Source organism: Amblyomma americanum, chromosome 1, assembly GCF_052857255.1.
Source record: "Amblyomma americanum isolate KBUSLIRL-KWMA chromosome 1, ASM5285725v1, whole genome shotgun sequence".
Taxonomy (NCBI): Eukaryota; Metazoa; Arthropoda; class Arachnida; order Ixodida; family Ixodidae; genus Amblyomma; species Amblyomma americanum.
In genome coordinates, this window is record NC_135497.1 from 279,401,064 (window position 1) to 279,419,253 (window position 18,190).

Sequence of the window (18,190 nt, forward strand, 5' to 3'; positions counted from 1 at the left end):
CAAGAAATAGCATGGTAAAAGAATGCAGCGCGAAAAAAACAAGGACGAACAGAAGTGTACAGGACAGGGCGCTGACTACCAACACATTTATTCAGAAAGATGAGCAGCTTATATAACGCAGTCCAACACCCACATGACCAAGAAAATAGCAAACGCGTTCAACTATCTAATACAAAAAAACTAAACGAAGTACACAAAATCAAAGTGATACATATCTATAGGTAACGCAAAGTCAGCCAAGAACCGATAAAACCGAGAGGACCACGACGAACCGTAAGGTGCACGCATGGAAAATGATCAGTCAGCGACCTTTGCCGCCAATGCAGCACGAAGCAAAACGAAAACGAAAATAACAATATAGTCACCGAACACTACGTAAAAGTCGAAGCTAAAAGCAGGGTCGGGGCCAAACGCATAACAAAACAATACAAAACGCAACGCAAAAGCTGAGTCAACCGTTCACAGTCAAACTGAGTCAAAAAAGTTGAAAGTTCTCTAGAACAAGAATTAAAAGCAGACGTGATTAAAAAAGACGTGTTTATAGTGGGCCTAGAAAACTGGACTCCTTGTCTGTAAGTAAAATTGAAGGCGTGCTGACGCACTTGTCTCCAGCTTTGGCTGTCATCCTTGCCTCAATGATAACCCTTTCAAATTTCTTTCCGCGCCCGTGCTCTGACAACCGTGCGCGTGTAAAATGGTTCGCACCCTTTTCAAGACTTGCAATGGTCGTCCAGGTGCCCGCCGCTTTTATTACGGACCCTCCGGCGGTGTTCAAACAATCTCTCGTTGAGACACCTGCCGGTTTGCCCAATATACACGCGTCCACACTTCAAGGGAATCTCGTAAATGACACATGTAGCACAATGTGTGAGTGGTTCTACATGTCTAATAGGGCAAACCTTCTTCTTTTGCTTTGTCAGCAGTGTACACACTCGTGAAAATTTGCACGGGGCTGAGAAGACAAGGTTTACGTTGTTTCTTTTTACAACCTTCTTTAAATTGTGTGACAGCTTGTGAAGATACGGGATGACGGCCAAGGGAGGTCGTTTGGCCTGTTCTAGCTTGCCTGCGTCTTTGCCTTGCACTTTCAATTTCTGGAGAAGAGTCTCTAAAACGCTACTCTACGACCAACGTCACCGTTCTCGGAGGTGCATATCTGGCGGGGCCAGATCGGAGGCGGCGGGCGTTTTGCGAAAATCGCCCAAAAAACGCTCCATGTATCCCGGGCTTAAGCCGAAATGTTCGCGGTCGGCTGGGTCGGGAGAAGTACCCGCGTTGTGTAGACTTTTTCCATATGTTTATGTCTCCGAGGGGCGCGCTTACCCGCTTTTATTATACCAACGAGCTTAAAGCGCCACCCTTTCCCAACGACAACGCTCAAACTCGCTGAATGCAACGACGCAGCAACGCAGACGGCCGGCATTTCCCCTCCAGTATTCGGCGGCAGCGCCGCGCGCAGCCAACCGCTTTTTTTTTTTTGCTTCTGCACCTCCCACCCAAACCCGCTTCGCTCTTTCCACTACAACTCCTTCTGGAATACTACAAGCATGGAGGAAAAAAGTTTTTTTTTTCCTCCATGCACGCCAGCAAGCGGCGAGTATAACGAGCTGCGAAACTGAAACACAGGCGGCATAGGCGTTTGACACATTCTCACTACTAGTTCACGGTGGATGAAGTGCTCTTCCATGGCTCTTTCAGAAACTGGCATAGACGGTGGCGCCAGTTTTATCTCTAGGCAATTTTTAGAAACTCTACGACGACGTAGGCTACAGTTTTTTAAATATTCCGCAGCCATTAAAATACAACCGCCGGAGTGAAAGTTAAAAAAAATAGTAAAGGGTTTAATTTACAGAAACTTTTTTATTCGGATCATATGTTTCATCACTTTGCATTCTCTATTACTGGCAACTGTTGGCAGTCGCTATGTATGGTGCTGCGATGCGGCAAATCACCGCGCTGCAAATACATTCCAGCTTCCGTACGCAATGTAAAAAGAGCAATAAAATGATTTTAAGTTTTTTTACCCGCCGCGGTGGCTCAGTGGTTAGGGCGCTCGACTACTGATCCGGAGTTCCCGGGTTCGAACCCGACCGCGGCGGCTGCGTTTTTATGGAGGAAAAACGCTAAGGCGCCCGTGTGCTGTGCGATGTCAGTGCACGTTAAAGATCCCCAGGTGGTCGAAATTATTCCGGAGCCCTCCACTACGGCACCTCCTTCTTCCTTTCCTCTTTCACTCCCTCCCTTATCCCTTCCCTTACGGCGCGGTTCAGGTGTCCAACGATATATGAGACAGATACTGCGCCATTTCCTTTCCCCAAAAACCAATTTAAAAAAAAACTGATTTTTAAACAAAAACCGAAAGTACATTTCTGCCGCTAGGCGGCCACTGGTACCTTTGGCCATTTGATTTTTCCCGCCTGCAGTGTGTGCGTGCTTCAGAGGCTGACGTGAACTGCCTTTTCGTCCACGTATTTCGAGGTAGGGTGTTGAAGGGAGTGGGCATATATGACTGGAGAGGTGCGTAGGTTCGTTCACTGCTGTCCGAGTACCGTATCTGACGCATAGGGACAGAAACTGCCTTCGGAGCAAAACTTGTTGTTGGGCTAGTTGGTAAGCCATGATCTCGGAAGAACCAGTGCAAAAAAGGACAAGGAAGAAGGAGGACGACACGGAGAGAGCGCACCTCTGTCCTTCCTCCTTCGTTCTTGTCTGTTGTCCTTGTTTACGCAGGTTCTTCTGAGATCACTGCCTTCGGACGCTCTGCCGAATGCGCTTCATTATTCTAGATTTGGAGAAAGTCTGGCGCTCACTCACATTTTAAACCAGGTCGTGTTTTAAACCACTTTATACAGTAGGTCATGTTTTAAACGTTTGAAGTCAGAAAGCATGGCGGAAGTTATGTGCGCGTGTTCATGCGCCAGAATGCATTTGTGAAGTAGCAATCGTTGTCCTGAAGTCATCGTTAATGAAAAATACCAGCGCTGCCGTGATGTGGAGACGGGGAGCTTCTCGGCACTACTCACCTGCCTCGAAAGGTACGCAATCCTAGCTATGTCTCGATACGTGCTGGTGTGCATTTTTCAAAGGATATTTTGCGGAAATAGCAGCCTCCGGGCTTGCCGGCTCTACCTAAGTGCCATGACCAGCAGAGCGACAGGCTCCTCTTTCCGTAAAGTATCCAAGGAAGAGACGCAGCACCGAACAGAGTTCGCCGAAGATCATTCGTCTCGCAGCTGTTATTGTTTTGACGAAATGAGTGTTGCAGAGTACTGGCGCATGCCGCTTAGGAGCTCAAGTATGTGCTCTGCCAAATTTAAAGTCTTTTAACGCTATTTTGTCAAATTCCTTGCCGCATGGATTATTCACACGCGGTAATTTTTCCGGCCGTGCACAGCGACTGTGTTTTCTGCATAAAATGCATTCCGTATGCCTGACGCCTGAGTTCAACTCTAAGTTTTTCTGCTGCTCAGGCGCTGACCGCTGGTCGTTTTGTGCGTCAGGCCGCTTTGCAGTTGACGCTACCATCTGTTTTAGGTTTTGTGTTTTACAACGCCACCCAGATTAAGAGATCCTGTGCTGTTGAAGCTAGGTATCTTTAGAATGCTTATTCAAGGTTTCAAAAGCTTCATTGTTTGGCTAGAGTGCCCTAATTTCTGAATTTTGGTGTTCTGTAATCATGATGGTATCAAATGAATGCCTGCAGGGGGAAACAACTACTTCCACATAGGTGCCCACAGCCATAGCTTTCACCTTGCTGCCTCTGGGAAATATTCATGAGCAGTATGCAAGCAAAGGTGTGTTTTACTTCTTGCTGCGAGCTTCTTTTTAGATTGTATGTTAGGTTCTCTTCGGACCATTTTTCCTTGTTTTCTTCATCGAGGTGCTTCATGAAACAGGGTAGATAGCCTAACAATGCCCACATTTATTTCTACAGCCCCGGTCAAAGTATACAGCCCAACGGGGTTTCCTTCTGAGCTGTTTAGCATGGCTCCCTAGCACATCATGCAGTCCAAAGTTTGGGAGGATTGAGGACGCAAAGCCATTTTTCTTTCGAGAGATTATGGTTGCTGAGGATGCATACATAACGAGGCATGCTGCAGACCTCGCAGCGAAACCCTTTGAGCTGTATACTTTTGACAGGGACTGTACATCCCTGCTAGTTCGTTGTCAGCATAGGGTTATCGCAAAACAGTGAGTATTGTTGAACATTGTTTTCTGAAATGCTGCATTAAATGAGTGAAGTGCCAAATGTGTGCATGGGTTTGTTTTGTATGATGTGAGTAGGCCAAAAAATGTAGCTTCTCGCGCATCTTCTTTTGGTGTGTCGTGAAGTTGGGAATTTCTAAACATGGGCAGCATCATTTGTTAATAATGGAAAATGGGTTGTTACAAAAAGTAATGCAAAATAAAATCCTTTACTAAATCAACACCCCAACTCACTTGGTGCTCGTTTTAAGACCTGCTTTCATAATTAAATATATTTGTACAGATGTTCGGGCCTCTGTATGACAAACATAATGCAGGTTCACCCATTTACATAAGCCAGTCACAAAGTCCTAATGCATCAGTAAGTATGAATACTTAGACAATCAAGTGTAAAACATGAAAAAAAAAATGTAGACTCTGACTGTAGCATCAGCATTGAAGCTGGCAGCTGCAGCTAGGATCTAGTAAAAGGCATTGATAAAGATGGCATAGAAAGCCTGGAGGGCTAGTTTGTGATACATCTGGCGCCAAGAGCACACATACAGATGTAGGCAAGTGCAGGTTGAGTAGCTTTTTGGTTTTAATAAATCTTCCATTTCCTCTACATTAGAAAGGCCTGTACATTCTCTTATGCCAGTGCAGACTGTATTAAGCAGAATATCCAGATGTGTGGTTCGTAACCCTACTGATCCTTTCTTTTTTCGAAGATGTAAGTGTTCATTCGCCTTTTTCTAACAATAGCTGGCGTCCAAATTATTTAAAGCATTGGCCACAGTGTAATCAGTAGCATTTACCTGCTGCTCCTAATCCGTATGTCTGTCACTTGCAAGCAGAGGAGGATATTCCACCTCACCGCTTCTTGCATTGCATTAGAAACTATGAGCGAAAGGCAACGGCTTCCAGAAGTGTGCACATGCCCACGGGCCAGTCATGGTTGTGGAAGCTGCCGCCTCACTAGCATAGGTTCGGCTCCACTCTACGAAGTTGTGAGATGGAGCGTACTAGCAGTTTAGGTAAAGTGCCAGACTGGGTGTTTAAAGTGTTTTTTTTTTCTGGTATAAGCATGCATTGAGGTACCTGCCTAATTTTTAAAAATCTTTTATTATTTTTGGAGCAATCGATGAAGCCGCAACATTGAGCAGTGGTTAATCCCTGCTCTTTCCATGCAGCCCATCGACGACGAACAAGTGCTCTTGGACTAAACCATTGTAACCGCTTCGAGAGCATACATCACTGTGCTGCTGCAAGGGTGATACACGTGTCGGCGCAAGTTGTTCCTCCTGCACCTCCCCCTGCGCATGCATGGCCTGGACTGACGTCACCATTCAGCCAGAAAAGGCTGCGTTGGCTGACAAGGGTCGTCATTTTGGAGCAATCCAGGCAGCCGCAGCATTGAGCAGCGGTTAATCCCTGTTTCTTCCATGCAGGTACGTGCTGGCTGTTTTCTTGCCTGTTAAAGAAAAGAACGTATTTCTTGTTGCTGTATTGCTGCATATTTGACGAAAGGGATGTCATAAACCACCGTCAACAATTAAGGAAGTGGAAAAGGCACTGTATGAGATGTCTGCTCATTTTGATGCCAAGCATGATGAACTGAAAGGTACACTGAAAACAGTGATTGAAACAGAGTTGCAATCAGTAAAAGAATCTATGAGCTTGAGCGGTGAAAAGTTTGAGGCTTTCAAATCTGAAATCATGGAGACGAGGAAGGAACTTGCTGCTACTAGAACAGAAAATGAGGAAATCGGAAATAACAACTGTTCGACGTCATAATTAAAGAAAGTAACGAAGGAGTTCACTGATGTGCAACAATACAGTCGAAGAATTAACCTCCAGATAAAAGGTGTTCCTGTTGTGATGGGCGAGAACCTCATCTCCACCTTGAAAACAATATCGGAGTGCCTGAACTCGCAAGTCGATGAGTCTGACATTGAGGTCATTTACCGTGTGCCCACAAAGTAAACAGATGAACAAAACATAATTGCCAAATTTTTTTCTCTTACTGTGTGGGATAAACTTCTGGACAATGCTAAGAAACAAAGTCTGAATGTTCCTCACTTGGGGTTTGAGGGCGAGATGCCCATTTACGTGAATGAACACCTATGTCCTGCAAACTAAGTGCTCCTAGGAATGGCACTGAAAGCAAAGAAGTACAAAAAGTGGAAATTGACATGGGTATCAGATGGGAAAATTCTGATGCAAAAAGTTGAAAATTGAAATGTTATACTCGTGATAAGTGGAGAAGACTTGCGACAAATTCTTTAACACAATGGCTGTCGGTATTATGCAAATCGAGCGAATCTGGAGAGAAAGAGAAATCTTCAACCCCTATTGATCATATCTACTGTGACAACGAAATGACCGTGCGCATTGGCATTTGTGAAATAACTATTGCTGATCACTGTCCAACTTTCATGTTTTTACCACACAGTTACATGCATCCATATTGCAAAATGTACTCTCGAGATATAAGAACTCGAGTGAATTATGCCAGTGCCCCAAACCTCTTGCAGGGCACTGAGTTTGAAAAATTCCACGACAGTGGCGTCAACACAAAATGCGAGAAGTCGAGGGTGAACAAGATAGTGAACAAGGGAGCCGTAGTGCTCCCGAAACGTCTTTTCATCTTTTGACTTTGGCCAGTGACCAGCAATCTGCATCAGAATGCGAGAACTTCATCCATTCCATATCAAACACTATTATGAAATCCACACGCGAAGGCGCACTTCGCAATTACAAAGAAGCTGTGCACCCATGGATTAATGATTGTATACTTTGTGTTCTAAAGAAAAAGATTCCATTTATCACAAATGCAAGCAAAACAAAACAGTTATTATCGCGGAAAATTCAAGCATTATACCAACCTTGTCACGAAACTCAGCATTGATTCGAAACAAGTGTGGAAAATTGTAAAGGATGTCACAGGACTTGGACAAATAAAACGCATTACCCCTGATGGCTGTTCTGTGCAAATTGTTAATGATTTTAATAGCTACTTTGCTAATATTGCTGAAACCCTTGCAAATCAGTTCTCGTCTTATTCCACCTATACATATTAACCCACCTGGGGCTGTCCACAACAACCTTAATCTAAGTACGATTACTGTCGAGGGCATTGTATCTGTTTTAGGAACACTGCCGGTTAATAAAGCAGTTGGACATAACAATATTCACACTGCAATATTAAAGTACAACAAACATGTGACTGAGTCTAGATGCTGTCGAAATATTCTCAAAGTAGCCAAAGTTGATCCTGTTTATAAAAGTGGGGCCCAAAACGATCCAAGCAGTTATCGATCGATATGAGCACTAAGTATTATCAATACTATTTTTGAGAAACAATTCGCTGCTCAGCTAAGAATATTTGTTAGAATAACATAATCTCTCTTCAGCAGCATGGCTTTGTCCCATATAGGTCTACCTCTACAGTGGTTCCAACACTTTCCCATTTGATAAATTCAGCTCTCCATAATAACAAAATTGCAATCAGCATTTTTTTAGACCTGAAGAAGGCATTCAAAGTGTATCGCATTTGATACTATTAAAAAAAATTTTCCGCTTATGGGCTTTTTGATGATACGCTGAAATTTTTCACAAATTACTTATCATCTCGACAATAAAAAGTGGTAAATAAAAATTATGAGTCTAAATATGGGAACATAAAATGCCGAGTTCCCCAAGGATCTGTTCTGGGGCCTATACTGTTTTCCCTTTATATGAATGACCTTCCATGTGCAGTTTCATGCTCCAAGATTCTCAGTATGCAGACGACACTGCCCTCATGTTCACAGGTAATTCGTTGTCTGCAGTGCAAAATGGCATGATGAAAGATTTATTGGGCATTTCAAACTAGTTCTCTAACAATCAGTTGACTGAGCATCGGCTCTAGCTGCTATTCTTTTCAAGTTGTGAGACATAGGTGAGACAAGTTATGTCTCACAACTTGATAAGAGTAGGAGCTAGAGCTGGTGTGAGTAGTATTCCCTGCTGCAAACAAATTCCAAATCTCTGCAAGAGCATCAGTCGGGAAGGGCTGTCACCTGCATTCTACAGTGCCACAAACATATGGTGTACAGAATGGAGCTATCCTGTGGACTATGTTATATCGGCCAAAGAGGGAAATGCCTAACTGACTGTCAAAGAGAACACGAACGCTTCTTAAAGCCACCTCCCAAACGCATTGTGGTCATACATTGGCTGCCATGCAAAAGCTGCACCCCTGTTTTCAGCCGGACAACTTTAGTGTACATGCATAAGGACCACAGAATGTGGGAGATTGTTGCGGAGGCGATTGATTCATCACGAGCAATACAAGTGCTTTGGCAAACCTTCTGTTGCGCTCACACTAAGAGAACTAGACTACCTCAGCAGCTTAAATGACAGAGTGGTGGTTTTTGTACATTTTTGAACATTTTTGTGTTAGTTTTTATTTACCATTGTTTTTGCCCCATGCAGTCAATTTCTGATGCAGTGCCACATGTTTGTTCTGCTCGTTCTTCACTTACTTATTGCGTGACAGTGATAATGGTCATCAATCGGGACTCAGCACCGTGTCTATCTGCTTCGTACATCTTGTCGTAATCGTGCTGTGGCTTTACCTGATGAGCATCTACCGACTAGCTCGAGAAAGTAGCCTTTTACATTGTGAAGCCATTTTGCAGGCTACATGCAAGAGCAGGAGTGTGGTCAGTGGTATGAAGCCTCATAGAAAAGGAACTTGCATTCATACTTCCAATATTCACAAAAATAAACAGTTTCTTGGCATGACTTTCTCTCCAAAACAGTGTAATGTACTAAACATGCGTCATGAAATGAGGAGCTCATGATTTTTAGATTGAGCATTTCAAGTTCACTGAGAGCAGTTTTTTGAAGCAGTTTGGAGCCTTTGCTTTAAGAATGCATTAAATTACTAGTGCAGTGCAAGTGTTTCCCATCTCGCATGTTGCTGAAAATTGTTGGTTTTCTAGCCTCAGCTGCGTCCAGAACCTATGAACACACTTAAGCAGTGCCAGAGTGTACTACAATCAAGATCCCATTTATGGAATGGGGTTATGCTGCCGCTGTTTTTTCTCTTTTCTACTGATTCAGTGAGCCTGGTACTAATGGCATACAGGTTAATTTTTAATTACAATATACGAGCAGTGTTTGTTGACTTGTAAGTGAACAAAAAGTGCAGCAGTAAGGGTACAGTACTGCATGTAAAAGTGCTTATTCTTGCATGTAAAGGATTGTTTTTAGCTATGAATTGCTTTCTCGAAAGTGATCAGAGCCACATTGGCTCTACTGGCATGAGAGCCTGTGGGACCACTGCTGTTCTTTGAAGAGCCTCACTTGTTGTCACTAGGTGCTAGATTGGAAACAGTAGGTGCATTAGTAGCATCTCTGTTTACGAATAATTAATTATACTAGTTGAAGCCTTCTTTATTTATATGGGAGCCCTTTTTTTTCTTTCTCGCTGTAACTGCATCTCGGCCTACTAGTTAGTAATGGATACCCCTCGAGAATGAAGTGCATAGGCCCCCATACGAGGCCCTCTAGCCAACAGTGCCAACATATTGCAATGACAGCAGTCAACAGCCTTGTACATATTCGCATAGCAATGTAGATGACTAGCACATACAATGTCAACATTTAAAGTGCACTGTCATGAGAGAAGGTCATACTTGACCTCCTGCTTTCCGGTCATGCAACTGAAGGCCGTGGGGGCATATTCATGTGCAAGCATGCCCTCTTCATTATGCTGCTGGGGAGTCAGTTTTCTCTTGTCAGCTTCTTGTGGTGCTACAGGTGTTTGTTCTGATTTGATTGGTCATGTGTTCAAGGTGGTGGAAGTTATATCACTTTATGTCATGGCGGCCTTTTTTTTCTATTTGTTCCTATATAATTTAGGGAAGTGGCTATTTATATTATTTAACTATGTGTAGCGTATTTTCCTTTCCAAATGAGCACACTTGTAGGAATGTTGTTCTGCAATCAGCTGCAAATTTTTTTGAACCGGCAGGATCTCGCATGGTTTGAATTAATGACTATTCAAATCAAAGTAGGCATATTTTTGGAACTGAACAAGCTTAAATTTTGTAGGCTTACGAAACTGTTAGGAAGGTGCTTACGTCTGTACCTTAGCATCATGAAGTCTCCTTTGCTGCTCAAGTCTACAGTGGCACAATGCTCGAGATCTATGATAATGCAGGGCGTATATCTGAAGTACTGGCAGGAACGATTACACTGTCCAAATGCACAGGGGAGTCCGAGTGCTCAGTGTCATGGTTAAACATCTGCACAATGTAAAGACTCAAGTTGATGTCCTCTTTGTAACTTGCTGTCCAATTAGCACTTAGGTAGGTTTGACCAATTGTTCAGAATAAAAATCGCATTTCAGGTCGTTGTAAAGCAGTAGAGTGAAGCACTTAAAAACTGCTCTGGGAATGTATTTAGCAAAGTAGAATTTTGCACAAGTTGATGAAACACGGAGGAAACAATGCCGAGAAGGTAGGACCTGTCAAGTGCTGAAAAAACAATGTCTATTGCATACGTCCTTCTCAGAAAATGACTGCATCTGCTTACAAGCTGCAATAGTAGGAATGTGATAGAACACGTACTTGCATATTGCAGAGCAAAATTCCTAGTAGAAAACAAAACCTACAGAAGGGTAAAAAATAGCCAAGGAAAGCTCAAAGTAACAGGATACCCACCTTGCAAACAACCAGCATGAAGCATTTTTCGTTACCATTTGGAAGCATTCTTTTGACACGAGAGGATCAAATGAATGACACGCGAAACAATTTATATTAAAGGCCAGCTCGGGGGGTTTTTTGAACATGTTTTGGTGGTAGTCACATCACATTCTATAGTCTCCTCACTCTGGTTTAAAAAGCCGTTTTTCAAAATACCAAGTAGAAGTATTTCAAAGGATGAAAACCCAGGAAACCTAAATCGTGTTTCGACCAAACAATGACTCCACGGGAGACCGCCACCCTATGACATCACAGATATTTACACAAAGTCTATCTTGTGCTCATTGATTGGCTGAGCTGGTGAGTGCAAGTGCGAGCTTGGGCCATTATTTGTCTGAAATGACCAGAAACCAGCTCTACACTTTTGTCCTCCAGCAGAGCAAATATCGATGGTCGTGCATCCATTGGCATCACACACGCATTGTTGCTCTCTGCCAGATATTGCCTTGAGGTGGGAAATTTGAAAGTTCTTTGCACTGCAATAGAACACCTGCCCACTGCGAAACTTGGCACAAAGGATCAAAAAACTGTCGAGAACATACTGTGAAAGTTTTAGTATAAACAGGCGAGGTAGAAAAAAACGCGAGTTGGGGGGGAGGGCGTGATTAAAGCGGATTTTTAACATTGAGTTTTAAGGGAAACCAACCAAATGGTCTTGCTTTGTTCGTCCTATCTTAGAATTCATCATAGCTGAGTTCGTATTAATGGAAGTCTATTGTAGTTACTGCAGTGCTGTGTGAAGGGAGCACGCTGTGTGTTCCCGTTCGAGCCATAATACACATGCGTGAACCCACTGCAAAGCATGCTGTCACTGTCTGCAGTTCAGAGACACTGCAGTCCTTAAGGGCAATTCCGGGAATTTTTTGAGAGTGATGTATTGTGGTGAAACATTGGCTCCGAGTTTTCCTCCCAATCCTGATTATTTCTTGCAAGTATGGCAGCCTGTGCGGAATTCGTTCCTTTCCCTATCCATTTTAAAGTTTGCTGTTTCCTTAGCCTCAGTTCCGGTGATTTCTGTGGGCAACAATACATTCGCAACCATCACAAACATTAGGCACACGTTATTACTCTGCCCGCATGAAGAATCAATTTTCGTACTTGTATTAGGTCGCCTAAGGCATGTTATGAATTGGGGTCATTGCCAGTCAGTATTTCTTCCATTGAATGCGCATACGAGTGTTCTCTGAACAATGTTCATGAGAGCATTGCTGCATTGACCGAAGCATCATCCTTGATTGTAAACTGATGTATGTTCGGTTTTCTGCTTTAGAATAGTTCCACTTGGGATTTTGAAAAATTGCTTCTTGTGACAGAGATAGGAGAGTCCAAGGAATGGGATGCGCTTATTCAGTCAAGATATTGGAAAACTACCTGAAGTTGCCCCTTTGTTGGGTTTTCTCTCTTTAAACTGATCCGCAGCACATTAGAAAAAACACGGAGTGAGTCGCTCATTTCGCACGCCTCACATTACCCGATTGCTTCTTGTACGTTAAAGCTATTGTTTGCCTTTTGAGACCAAAACCGAAAAAAACATGCAAAAAAAATAATCTTAAATCATTCAGTTGCCGTAGGTGAATTCCACGCTGTGACTCTCATCACACCAAAGATAAAAAGCGCATTACACGAAAGAAAAAAATAGATAAAAAAATTTGGCACCTCTAGTTTTAAAGAGGCAAGGAAAGTTTCCAGGAAAAATTTTGACCGGGCACTAATGCATAAATTGGGAAGTGTCACACATGTCTGCATTGCATCTGTTGCCATTTAGAATGTTTATACTGCTTAACTTCTCGCTATCTTTAGTGGTTTTTCACAGTTTTTTGTTTCAAGTCTAGTTTCCTTGGCATTACTCTTTCGAATGTGCGTCAGATGAAAGGCAATTTTTTTTGCTTCTCTCACATTTATCTTCTAATTTTGTGTGCCACTTGGTCTATAGATCTTGTTTATGTCATTTTTCAGGCATTACAGAAGTTTCTTGCAGTCCGGCCAATATTTTGACCCATATAAGTGCTGCTATATACCTGGTGGTAAGTTGGCCGCGTATTTTGTTGTTGTCTTATACTGAATGAGGTCATTCCGCGCCAAACGATCCAGACTTTGTGCTTGACTGAGTTTGATTTCTTAAAAAAAACTCATTCTTAGTATGTACTGTCGCAGATTTTCCCACCTTGTTTTTGCCAGAAAAAAAATATTTCATGGCAAGGCCGTCATTTTAAGTTTACAAGCGGAGCAGAGCCTAATCGTTCGAAATCTTGTAAAAATAAACGTTTTTACGCATGACTTAAAATTTTTCGTATAAATAAACGACATTGTGCTTTCGTATCCAAAAAATTAAACGAACATTTTTTCTTTCAGTCTTTATATAGAACAAGAAAGAAGGTACAAACATATGAAAATTTGTAATTCTTGTCCAATTTATGTTCTCATAGTAGTCATTTCAGCTATTTTTCTGATTTTTTCAAAAGGCAAAGAAGCCGATAAAAATTTTTTGAGAATAAAAACATGATGCGTGTCAGCAAAAAAATTGTAAATTTGATAAAAATTTTTTTCAGGCATATGCAGCCGTCAATTGCACAGTGAGTAAAAGTGTAATTGGAACAATTATTGTTTTATGCGAGAAAATAAGTTTGCAAGTTGAGTCGCTGCGTTCAACCCCAGCATTGTTCGCGGCTTGCTTGTACCTGCAGTACACGCTATAGCTGGCATCAAGGACACACATGAGCTTTGCGGCATGGTGCTCCAAGTGGATGCTCCTCATGTTTTGCTTTTGAAAGGTCTGCTGGCATGTTCATTCACATTTTGTCGCTTTTAACTCTTAGGTTGTTGAGCATGACGTAAGTCCAGCATGCACCATTGAGAGACAGATGAAGGCCTGATGTGGTGAAACTATTGTTTTCCTTTTAATGATTGCACTTTTGAAACTGCCTAGTGAGTCCACCTTCATTTTCTTGAATTATTTGTTGGGGCGCTCGGAGCGCTACGACACGCTCGATAGTTTTCTCTACTCCACCCACGTAAACAGCTCATAGAAGGTCAGCATTTGTCCTTTGTACGGCCTCTGAATACTTTCTGTTGCTGGCAAGGGCCTCATAGTTCCACCAATGCCGTCGCAAACATGACTACAATGTGACGTGGCGAAAGATCCGTTCCGCTGAACTTTTGATATCATTTTCATGGTAGCAGAGTATTTAACTGATTGCTCAGACTGCAAAGTGTGCTTTGCAGCTCAGTACCGTTTGTGTTGAGGTACAATAGTCGTTCTGCCATGCGGCCACTTCATTTTTACTTTTTGTAAACGGGCCCTTCAGCAGATGTATGTATTACCAAAGCTGGCTGTATGGAAGCCCAGCACTCCATTGTATTCGAGCAGTGGAGTGCTGGTTTTTGTATACTTGCAGCCGGAGGCAAAATGTGCTGCAAGAAGCACGGAGCAATGCCGATGTTGAAGGCAAAGGCTCAGTTTGCCAAATTGTTTTCTATATTAAAAGAAAATGTGCTCTGATTAAACTTCTAGCAATAGATGCCATTAAATGGTGCCATGCAACTTGCTATATTTCATAATTTCACTAAGATGACCTGATTTTGCAATTGACAGCTGAATTTATCTCAAAACGGGAATTTTCTCAACTTAATAGAATTTTTTTGCTGACTTGTCTTATGCTTTTGCTCTCTGAAACATTTTTATCTACTTCTTTGCCTTCTGGACACCTTAGAAAGATGGAATGACGACTGTAATAACAAAAAATTTGATAAAGGATTCAATGTTTAGCACCTTCTTTTATGTTTTGTTCAAAAGAAAGTATGTTGAATTTACTGCATATGAATGTGCAATGTTTTTTATATATATAAAGAAATTTTTGCAGTCATGCATAAGAATGTTTATCTTTACAGATTTTTTTGCAAGCCTAGGTTTTGCTACCGCTTCCAAACGTGAGATGGTGTCCAGAACATGAGAAAATTTATTTCGCCAAAATCAAGGTGGGATAATGTTTGTCGTAGTAATGCAATAAGCCAGGATTTTTAAAAAGAAATCGAATATGTTCGATTGCTAAGCCTGGATCTGTTGGCGTGGAATGCCCAATGTCATATAAATGTCAATTGTGTGCTGTTTTGAAGCAGTATTTATATTTTCGTAGCTCGAGTAATACTCCAATGTAGGTAGAATGCAATTTGTTCTGCTTTCATAATTGTAATGGTTCCATATCGCGGCCTTTAGTTTTGCATCTTGTGTGGGAACTTGCATTGCTTTCTAACTAATTTTTGCTGCAGGCATCCATCCATCCCATATGGATACTGCTGCTCTTGAGCAGCATACTCAACTGGACCAGTGGAGTGGTATCGCTGTTTGTACCTTTGGTAAATTTCTGGGAAAAATTTACTCATTCATCTGGCTGCTTGTTATTTTCATGGTTCATGTGTAACGGCGGATGAAATGCTCATTGCTCCAAAGGATGAATGTGGCCATTTGTTAACGCCATTTTATAATAGCAATATATGCAAAAAGATTCATTCTATTTATCTAGTTAGTACTTTTGCTCACTACGTTTTGCATGTATGCTTCAAAGGAAGCGAAGCGCACCCCTTGCGTAGTAACAAATTCACCCGACTTGTTTGCTGGGGGTATTGTGATGTCCCAGCTAGCATTTGTGACCTCCAAGTGCACAGTTTTATGTGTATGTATTTTTGTGTATTATATGTATGTATATACTGGCTGTTGCCGTAGCATGAGCACTAGGCCAGCAGCCAGTAAGTCATCTCTTTTCCATCATTCATCACACCTCATTATCTGCCTGAGTGCCATGTAACATTTGGTGGAAGTGCTGGATATCGTCGGCATCCCGGTCCTGGAGCTTCGGCATCCTGCGTCAGCTGTCGTCGTTGGCCGTTTAGTTCTTGGCCTGCATCTACTGACCGTGCCACAGCCTATCAGACCTGAACCAACCTCGCCGTTCACCCTAGTACCGTCCCCTGGTCCGACCAGAAGACATGATGAAATGAAGGCGCTGCTGCGACCAGATCCTATGACCCGCCTGGCTCGAGACGCGGCCCTAGCATGAAGACACCGTTCCCCTGCCCAGGTTCTTTGGTGTGTCCTGGGGCCACGGCCGTCGGCTATGGCACCCTGTGGCCCGGAAGCTTTGTTGACCGGAACTCATTCTCTCATCTCACTGTGGGAGCCAGCACTTCACCACCTTGCCATTTCTGTTGTGCCGTTGCTGAAGCCGATCACCATCTCACGCATTTCTTCGTCGGTGTCTTCTTCTGTTTACCATAGGAATTGTTCGCTGGCCCAGAGTAGTGTCATGAAGAAGAAGCTGGCAGTGGTGTGAGATGGAGCACTCGCGCGAGGCTAGCAGCCATGAAATCATCTCTTGTTTATCGTTCATCGCGCTCATTCTTTTGCTGGCTGCCATGTAACAATATGGCATGACATCTACCTTTCATTCTTATTTCTCAGTCTTGTAGGTGTAGATAGGCAAATTTCTCTACCTTGAAGCCAAGGCTACAGATGAGGTCATCGGGGAAACCAGGTCGCGTAACTGTGTCAGTTGGGCCTCGATGCTTACCAGCTTATGGTGAATACGCAATCTGTTTAGGGCATGTTTCAATGCACCTCTAGGCACAGCCCTTATTACCAGCTTCGTGGCCGCTGATGAATATGTTAACATGTCTTTTTTCTACCGCGGGGCATAACACCCGCACATATGGGCCGCCCTGATGTACAGCCGTAGAAATTGAAGCAGTCTTCCAGTGGCATTTCTTTGGTCAGCTCAGTCTGGAAGAACTTCAGAGAAGATCTTAAAGATGTTTTCAATAGCTACCTTGTGCTGACCCTGGTTAGGAAGCTTGTGGATCAGTAGGAAGTCCAGAAGCAGGAAAGTTATGATATTGCAGCCATGCAAAGCTTCTTTTATCTGGTGGTCTCAAAAGGCTGGCAGAAGGTTACAGAGAATTGGTGAAACACAGGAACCGGTGCATACTCATTGCCATTGAACGTAAAGATCGCCATTAAATTTTACAAAGGTAGAATGCAAAAAGTTTTCTAGCAACTCCAAGAATCTATCCATTTTAATTCCGCATTGGTTTGTGCAATCTTACTGCTCCCATGAAATCAATGCCTTCTCTTACAGTCTCAAAAAAGGCGGTATGTGGCAGTGTGTAATACAAGTCTTTGATGTCAGTGGAGAAGACACTCTTTCTGTGCAGCGTTTCGATTGGAATATGGACATTTCTTCTGTCTTCTTTACCTGGATCTTCCATGGTGAGGAAGGAGAATGATTATATCAGGTACCTTCCTAAGGGTTCCTGCCACAATCCTTGTTGAGACAATTACTCAGGAAGGCCACTTATCCTTCTGTGTTTTTGTTGTAAAAAAGGCATTCAGGCATAGTTCCTCGCTCTTCTTCATAGCCGGCCCTAGTTTGGTCAAGTTTTTTCTACACACAATATTTGGGCTTCGTTCTTCACTGCTTGAGCCTTGATCTTTTTTTGCAGCTTACGGAAGTACTTGGCTGTGTCTTGATTTGTTTTTTTTTATGGCTGTACATCGGAGAGGCCCATATTTGCAGGTGTTATGCCCCACGGTCGAAAAAAGGGCTGTGGCTACAGGTGCATTGAAAAATGCCATAAACACATCGTGCATTCATCGTAAGCAGGAAAGCGCCAAGGACCAAATGAAGGAATGAATGAACGAATGAAAGTTTAATGAAACAGACAAGATACAACGAAGTTGGTGTGTCTAGGAGGCTAATGAAAAGGCATGGATGCCTGACAAGTGTTAGTCCCCTTTTCTTAAACACACTGCACCCAAGCATTACATGAAGGTTACGTGAAGCTGGTTTCCACATGACATAATCTGCTGCCTTGGCTTCAAGGTAATGAAAGAACTGCAGATTGGGCTAGTTGGTGATGCATAGTGGTAGTTCAACAGTGCAACAGCACACACAGACCAAGCAGGAGACTAGACACACAAACCAGCGCTGAACTTAACACTTATTTTTTATTGGGAAGAAGCACGTCATATATACAGTCACGGAAAAAACAGCGCACATGCGCAATGTCAACAAGACACATAGTGATAGTACATGGTAAAATCCGCTTTAAAAGTACGTGTGCATCTGCTGGACCGCTCCCCACTATGTAGCATATTGATTTCTCGAGGCGATAATGAAACAGAATGTGTACTCACGCATCCTTCACTTTTTCTGATAATATGAAATGCCTCAGCTACTTCGCGAGTGCGCTGGTCAGGA

General features: G+C 42.8%; 1 protein-coding gene across 4 annotated transcripts in view; it reads left to right on the top strand.

The window, feature by feature from the left end:
• The first annotated feature begins 5,498 nt into the window (after positions 1–5,498).
• LOC144115176 (uncharacterized) overlaps positions 5,499–18,190 on the top strand; it is a 37,360-nt gene continuing 24,668 nt past the window's right edge. For 2 of the 4 annotated variants that reach the window (XM_077649404.1, XM_077649405.1), the window contains exons 1-2: positions 5,499–5,633; positions 12,897–12,964. The gene's annotated coding sequence lies outside the window, so the exon portion shown is untranslated. Of the gene's footprint in view, positions 5,634–12,896; positions 12,965–18,190 lie in introns of those variants that run through there. The other 2 variants (XM_077649407.1, XM_077649403.1) reach the window with 2 other exon arrangements.